Source organism: Arachis duranensis, chromosome 1 (genome assembly GCF_000817695.3).
Source record: "Arachis duranensis cultivar V14167 chromosome 1, aradu.V14167.gnm2.J7QH, whole genome shotgun sequence".
In the NCBI taxonomy this organism is placed as follows: Eukaryota; Viridiplantae; Streptophyta; class Magnoliopsida; order Fabales; family Fabaceae; genus Arachis; species Arachis duranensis.
In genome coordinates, this window is record NC_029772.3 from 47386756 (window position 1) to 47395551 (window position 8796).

Here is an 8796-nt window from a genome sequence, read left to right on the forward strand (position 1 = left end):
TTGATTTAAATATTTGATATTTTTAAATTTAATACTTTAAATTTTATAAATAAAAAATTAATTTGATTATTGATACAAATTTGTATCAAGAATTAGAGAGAATTAGAGATAATCAGAGAAAATAGAAGAGAATTCCCTTATGTAAGACCCTAAATTTTTAAAAATTAAATAATAAGTTATTGTATGATTTAATATATTTACTCAAAATTATATTTTCAGAGAATTTTATATACTATATTTTGAATAATTAGATTTTTAACCTTATTCTATAAACAAAAAAAAATTAATTTAATTATCTTCATTGAATTAGTATATATTTAAAAATAATTTACAAGTTGATAATAAAATAGTATTTTAAAGATAATTATTTTATAATTAATTTGGTTTTACTCTATCTCTTAATTTTATTAAAAATCCCAAATTTTACTATTACTCTAATTTCACAAACCATAATTTACATTCACTAACCTAAATCCTAGGCCTTGTTTGGTTCATGTCCATGTCCACTAGAGACATGGACACGGTGGAACGTGTACATTGTTTGTTTGTTGAGATACAAAATTTTGATGGACACGATTACACACAGATGTACATAAAATATATGTATTTTGTATATCTCCTTCAAGCTGTGACACTGAGACATAACCCATGAGACACAAATATTTTCAATTTTATCCCTAGTAATTTTTTAAAATTCTAATTTTATCATTTACCCTATCTTTATAACTCCTTTTCTTTCCAATTTATTCCACCTTCCAACCTCTGTTCTACCCCTGCCTTCTCCTTCCACCATTGTCACCGCCACCACTACCGGCGTCGCCTCTGCCTCCTTCCTTTGTCCGCCTCTCTTCCTCTCTTCTGCCTTCTTTCTCTTCTTCCGCCGCCGCCCTCATCTCCCTCTCAGTGTTGTTGGCGTCACCATCGTTGTGCCGCCTCCCTATCGCCTTCCATCATCCCTGTTGTCGTGCTGCCTACAGATCTGCCTTGATTCGCCTATCTTCTTTGTCGCTTGTGTCGATGTTTCTGTTGCCTCGCCTTGCCTCTAGATCTACCTTCACCCACCTCCGTTGCCTTTGTTGGTTCGTGCCGGCGCTGACTCCTCTGTTGCCTCTCCCTGTATATAAATCTATCTTCACCGCCTCATATCTGTTTTTCAAATTGTGCTTGTTTCTTTTATTTTTTTCATTATTCTTTTTCATTGGATATATTTTGTTCAAGTTTCTTTTTTTTGGATCTTTGTTTTAATTTTTTATATATAAAAATTATTGATTTGATTATTCGATTAAAGATTTTGATGATATTTCATAATTCTTTAGATTGAGGCTAAAAAATTAATGGTAGTGATGGTGGAAAGTAATATTAGTAGTGGTATTGCAGTGATAGGAGTAAATATGATATTTGGTTGAGATCAATGTGTCTTGTACATCATTACCAAACATAGCAAAAAAATTTGTGTATTCTGTGTCTATGTCTTACTGTGTATTTGTATCTATGTATTTATGTCTCAAAGACACTATCCAAACACTGTCCTAATATACAATGCCCACCCTCTAACCCTAATTCAGCGCCGTCTTCCCTCACTCTCACATTCCCCACTATGCGTCTATGTGACACATACACACACACACACCACACACCATGGGAAAGAAAAGAAAGAAAGGGGGAAAAAGAGAGAGAGACCCAAGAGAAAGCAGAGGAGGTCAGAGCAGAAGGAAGATAGGGGGACCTTGCTGCCGCCGATCTACCGCCGGATGGCCACACGCGAGGAGCCTAGTCTACTGCCGCTGTCGCACATGCTCCCATCGTCGTCACGGCCACACGCAAGGAAGCTTCGCCATCACCAAACCCAAGATGGAGAGGAGAGAGTGCGAGGAGGAGCTGTTCACGTCGGTTGCTGCGACCTCACCGTCGGGATCTCTACCGCCGCGCACCGCCGTTGTTTGTGGAGTAGTTGCCATCAAGCCCAAGTCCAGAGGAGAGAGAAAGAGGCTATCGCAAATCAGAACTGAGGAAAGGGAGAGATCCATCGCGAAAGAGGAGGGGGAGGACGCTGTCTCACCGTGTGCCGTCGTTGCAGGAGCTGACCTCGCTGTCCCCGCTGCAATCTCCTCCCCAGCCGTGGTTGTTTTGGTTCTGTTCTAGCCATGGTTGTCGAGGAATACCGCTGCAATCTCCTCCCCGGCCGGCCGGTGATGAATCCACGAACTTCACCATCTCCATTACGATGACGCCACTTCGAGTCCCATCACCATTGCCTAGATTGGTGCCATCCACTGCTCGTACATCAACGTCGACACCATCAATCCCAATCGCGCTAGGTAATTCCAGATATGCCTCTGAATCTTCTACTTGGTAAATTGATTGTGTTGACTTGTCCCAAACTACAAAACCCTGTAATGTTGATTGAATTACTAGAGTGATTGGAATTTTGGCTTGTTCTGTATTTACTGTTAAAACTAGAGCTAAATGATATATCTAAATTTCTGGATTTGAGATTTGAATTTCTTTTGAATCCTCTTACTGTTGTTAAGGTAGGAATTTGAAATTGAAATTTGATGAGTCTCCTTCTTCTCCTTTGATGTGAACTTCTTCTGTAATTTATGGATTCCTTGCTGATTTTGAAGCTTTTGCTGCTGTAGACTCTAATTATGCAATTTTATATTCTAAATCTAAATTCTGAAATCGGAGACCTGTGATTATTGAATTTTCTACAGCTAGCTTTGTTGCATTGTTGCTAAGTAGTGAAAATTCTGAGTTTGAGTTGGCCTGAATCATCGGATTGGGATTGCTGATTGATGAATTTGGTGCTGGATATGCCGATGTTGATTGTTGAATCTACAAGGTTGCACAAATTTTGGTCCTGCCCAAGATCTATGAAATTTAGGAAGTTATGTATGATATTTCTCAATGCTTCAATATTGGTTTTACCACTACTTAGTACTTACAGATTAAGTCATCACATAATATATATAGCCAAGTATTTGTCATACAGGTTAGCAAGTGCCACTTAAATTTGAAACATAACGTATGTGTTGTAATTTTTACCATCCTTAAGGCAGCTAGCGCCTTCTGCTAAGCTAAATAACTGGAGGAAATATATCATACATGCTCTAAATATAATTATAAATTGCTTAGATTGTTCTTGATTGTTGTCATTCATGTTATTAACATACATGAATAAAGAAACAAGAAGCTGCTTTACATCTGTAATAGGTTAAGGTCAAGGAGTGATTTAATGATAGAACTAGTCTATTTAATGATACAATGAACTGAATTTATTTATTGAAATTTTTAGTTGAATTTTGTTACAAATGCTCCACTATTATTCACGTACTTATTCTGGGGATTGACAAGGCTGGAAAAAAAGTAATGCATATTTCGAATGCCATTTTTTTTACAAAATTGTTGAACTTTGTTATGTTTCCCTGAGTTGCTGAATACATTAACTTTACAGACTTTGTTGGAGAGGATGAAGTCAGTGTACTCAAACATAGAAAGCCTTCCTTCTGATCGAATCATTCCAACTGTGGGGTTGAATATCGATCGTATTGAAGCTACAAATAGAAAACTTGTGTTTTGGGACTTGGGAGGTCAGGTATGGGCCTATGTTAGAAGGATGAATGATTAATAAAAATTGAATTGAATTTTGCTTGTTCTGTATCTTTTTTTGGATTGATTAAAATGAACGATGGAATTTGTGTTGTTGTTGAAATTTTTGTTGTGGTTGAATATTCATTTGATTAAAAAGAGAAAAAAGGAACTAAAAGCAAAGTGTCTTGTTTTCAATGTTGCAGGTCTCATTTAATTTAAGTTAAACCGTTTGGTTATATTGGCTGTGTGATATCTTCACATGTTTGTGCTAACTGAACAATTTGAAACTATAGGTACTAGAGACAGTAAAGTTCAAATTTTTCAGACAATTTTTTAGAATTGCATTAATTGACATCATATTGTTATTGTTGGTCATCTTTTCAGGTGTGTGTCACTTATTAGAAGCTTCTCCATGAGAAAGAAGATTTATGAACATGATGGAGTTTGTAATTTGTAGTTTATGTTTGCAGATTTATAATTCCTTGTTTTTCTTGTCTTATGTATCTATCTAGTTCATTAGGGTTCTTCAATGTGTCTTGTTAGTTTGTACTTTAAAGTTTATATGTTGAAGATTTATAAAACAATCTTAGTTAAATGAAAGATATTTGAACTATCTATGTTATTATATATTATATGAATGTTGATGGTGCACGAAATTGTGATCATCAACAATGGCGCCAAGAACTTGGTCGCACAATTGTAATCTCACTTCTTTGTCACAACTTCGCACAACTAACCTGCAAGTGCACTGGGTCATCCAAGTAATACCTTACGTGAGTAAGGGTCGATCCCACGGAGATTGTCGGCTTGAAGAAAGCTATGGTCACCTTGTAAATCTCAGTTAGGCTGATTCAAATGGGTTATGGAGTTTTAATAATTAAAAAGATAAATAAAACATAAAGTAAAGATGGAGATACTTATGTAATTCATTGGTGAGAATTTCAGATAAGTGCATAGAGATGCTTTATTCCTGTTGAATCTCTACTTTCCTACTACCTTCGTCCAATCCTTCATATTCCTTTCCATGGCAAGCTGTATGATGGGTTTCACCGGCGTTAATGGCTACCTCCCGTCCTCTCAGTGAAAATGGTCCAAATGTGCTGTCACTGCACGACTAATCATCTGTCGGTTCTCGATCATATTGGAATAGAATCCAGTGATTCTTTTGCGCCTCACCCAACACTCGCGAGTTTGAAGCTCGTCACAGTCATCCCTTCCCAGATCCTACTCGGAATACCCCAGACAAGGTATAGACTTTCCGGATCTTAGAAATGGCCGCCAATAATTCTAGCTTATACCACGAAGACTCCGATCTTTTGGAATGGAGGCTAAGAGATATACGCTCGATCTAAGGTAGAACGGAAGTGGTTGTCAGGCACGCGTTCATAGGTGAGAATGATGATGAGTGTCATGGATCATCACATTCATCAGGTTGAAGTGCAAGCAAATATCTTAGAATAAGAATAAGCTGAATTGAATAGAAAATAGTAGTAATTGCATTAATACTCGAGGAACAGTAAAGCTCCACACCCTTAATCTATGGTGTGTAGAAACTCCACCGTTGAAAATACATAAGAACAAGGTCCAGGCATGGCCGAATGGCCAGCCCCCAATGTCTAAGGAAGATGTTCCAAAGATTCCAAGATGAAAATACAATAGTAAAAGGTCATATTTATAATAAAACTAGCTACTAGGGTTTACAGAAATAGGTAAATGATGCAGAAATCCACTTCCGGACACACTTGGTGTGTGCTTGGGCTGAGCATTGAGCTTCACATATGTAGAGGCTTATCTTGGAGTTAAAAACCAGCTTTGGTGCCAGTTTGGGCGTTTAACTTCAACTTTTATGCCAGTTCTGGCGTTTTGACTCCAGAAAAGGGCAGAAAGCTGGCATTTTGACGCCATTTTACGTCGTCAAAACTCGCGTAAAGTATGGACGATTATATATTGCTGGAAAGACCTGGATGTATACTTTCCATCTCAATTGAGAGCGCGCCATTTGGAGTTTTGTAGCTCCTAAAAATCAACTTCAAGTGCAGGGAGGTCAGAATCCAATAGCATCTGCAGTCCTTTGTCAGCCTCTGAATCATATTTTTGCTCAGGTCCTTCAATTTCAGTCAGAAAATACCTGAAATCACAGAAAAATACACAAACTCATATTAAAGTCCAGAAATGTGAATTTTGCTAAAAAACTAATAAAAAATATACTAAAAACTAGCTAAATCATACTAAAAACTATATAAAAACAGTGCCAAAAGCGCATAAATTATCCGCTCATCACAACACCAAACTTAAATTTTTGCTTGTCCCTAAGCAACTGAAAACAAAATAGGATAAAAAGAAGAGAATATACAATGAATCCCTAATTAGATGAGCAGGGCTTGTAGCTTTTTGCTTCTGAACAGTTTTGGCATCTCACTTTTTCCTTTGAAATTCAAAATGATTGGCATCTATAGGAACTTAGAATTTTAGATAGTGTTATTGATTCTCCTAGTTTAGTGCATTGATTCTTGAACACAGCTACTTTATGAGTCTTGGCCGTGATCCTAAGCACTTTGTTTTCCAGTATTACCACCGGATACATAAATACCACAGACACATAACTGGGTGAACCTTTTTAGATTGTGACTCAGCTTTGCTAAAGTCCCCAGTTAGAGGGTGTCCAGAGTTCTTAAGCACACTCATTTGCATTGGATCACGACTTTAACCACTCAGTCTCAAGTTTTTCACTTGGACCTGCATGCCACAAGCACATGGTTAGGGACAGCTTGATTTAGCCGCTTAGGCCTAGATTTTATTTCATTGGGCCCTCCTATCCATTAATGCTCAAAGCCTTGGATTCTTTTTACCCTTGCCTTTTGGTTTTAAGGGCTATTGGCTTTTTCTGCTTGCTTTTTCTTTTTCTTTCTTTCTCCCTTTTTTTTGCCAATTTTTTTTTCACTGCTTTTTCTTGCTTGAAGAATCAATTTCATGATTTTTCAGATTATCAATAATTAAGCACATTTTTTATTTAAGAGAGGTGAAGGATTCATGGAGTTATTCATAGCTTTAAGACATAGACACTAGACACTAATGATCATGTAGTGAAGACACAAACATAGATAGAACCTACAACATAAAAATCGAAAACAGAAAAATAAATAGACAAGGGGATTAAGGAATGAGTCCACCTTAGTAAGGGTGACGTCTTCCTCTTGAAGGTCCAATGGTGCTCTTGAGCTCCTCTATGTCTCTTCCATGCCTTTGTTGCTCCTCCCTCATAGCTCTTTGATCTTCTCTAATCTCATGGAGAATGATGGAGTGCTCTTGGTGTTCCACCCTTAATTGGTCCATGTTGTAACTCAAGCTTTCCAAAGAAGTGTTGAGTTGCTCCGAATAATTGTGTGGAGGAAATTGCATCCCTTGAGGCATCTCAGGGATTTCTTGATGAGGGACTTCCTCATGCTCTTGTTGAGTGCCATGAATGGGCTTTCTAGTTTGCTCCATCCCCTTTTTAGTGATGGGTTTGTGAGATGAATCTCTCCATCTCCCATGACTCAGAGGTGGAAGCAATTGCCTTCCCTTTCCTCTTTTCAGAGGTTTCTCTGGCCTTAGGTGCCATAAATGGTTATAGAAAAACAAAAGCAATGCTTTTATCACACCAAACTTAAAATACTTGCTCGTCCCCGAGCAAAAGAAGAAAGAAAGATGTAGAAGTAGAAGAAAATAGAGGAGATGGAGGGTGTATAGGGTTCGGCCAAGGGTGGGTTTGGGAAGGAAATGGTTTTGAATTTTGAAGGTGGGTGAGGGGATTTTGGAGAAGAGTTAAGGAGGTGATTGGTGAAGGATATTTGGAGAAGAGTGTTGTAGAAAGGTGTGAAGAGGAGAGAGAGTGAATTGAGGTTGGTGGGGATCCTGTGGGGTCCACAGATCCTGAGGGGTCAAGGAAATCTTCATCCCTGCTCCAATTGGGCATTCACAACGCCTTAGAGTGCAATTATGGCATTTAAACGCCAGTCTGCTGCCCTGTTCTAGCGTTTAAACGCTAGCTTTCGTTCCTATTTTAGCGTCTAAATGCCAGTTTGTTGCCCTGTTCTGGCATTTAAACGCCAATCTGGTGCCTGATAAACTCCATTTGTAGGGTTTATCTTGTGCTTGTTTAGGGAATTTTATAACCTTTTACCCACATTTATCCATTAAAATAGCATGGTTTTAGTGATTTTATCACCTTTTATCCCCATTTATTCAATGAAATAGCATAGTTTTATAACTTCTCCCTTAATTGTGCTTAGGAGTGAAAACATGCTTTTTAGGACTTAAAATAGCTAAATCTAATTCTCCTTGATTCCATTAGATGCCTTGATATGTTTGTTAAGTGATTTAAGGTTTAGGAGGCAAAGATTGGATCAAGGGAATGAAGAAAGAAGCATGAAAAGTTGGAGAACTCATGAAGAAATGAAAGAACCGGAAAGCTGTCAAGCCGACCTCTTTGCACTTAAATGACCATAACTTGAGCTACAGAGGTCCAAATGATAAGGTTCCAGTTGGGTTAGAAAGCTAACATCCGGGGCTTCGAAAGTTGGGTTGGAAAGCTAACATCCGGGGCTTCAAAATGGTATAAGATTTTCTATAGTTTCATCACTTCTAAGAATGCGTACATGCACTATACGCGTATGCGCCGATGCTGCACGTGACTTTTTAAAATGCAACTCGTGGCCCGTGATTTTAGAAGTCTTGTGGGCCCAATCCAACTCATTTCTGATGCTATTTAAGCCAAGGATTGAAGGGGGAATGAGGATACTTTTCATACTTTAGAAGTTAGTTACCATTAGTCATAGTTTTAGTTTTAGAAGTAGTTTCTAGAGAGAGAAGCTCTCACTTCTCTCTAGGATTAGGATTAGGATTAGGTTTAGTTCTTAGATCTAGATTTTAATTCATCTTCTTCTATTTCTATCTTCTCAATTCCTTGTTGTTACATTCATTCTTCGTCCATTCTTTTATTGTAATTTCCTTTATGTTGTTCTTACACTTTGTTGTAGATCTACTATTGTTCCTTCCATTTTCTTTCAATTCAATAAGAGGTAATTCATAATAATTGTTCTTCTTTGCTTTTCTATTGTTGATCTCTTGCCTTTGTAGTTAGATCTCTCTTTAATTCTTGCAATTTATGTTGTTTACTTTTATTGCCTTTTATGTGTTTGTTGAAATGCCTCTTCTAGATATAGT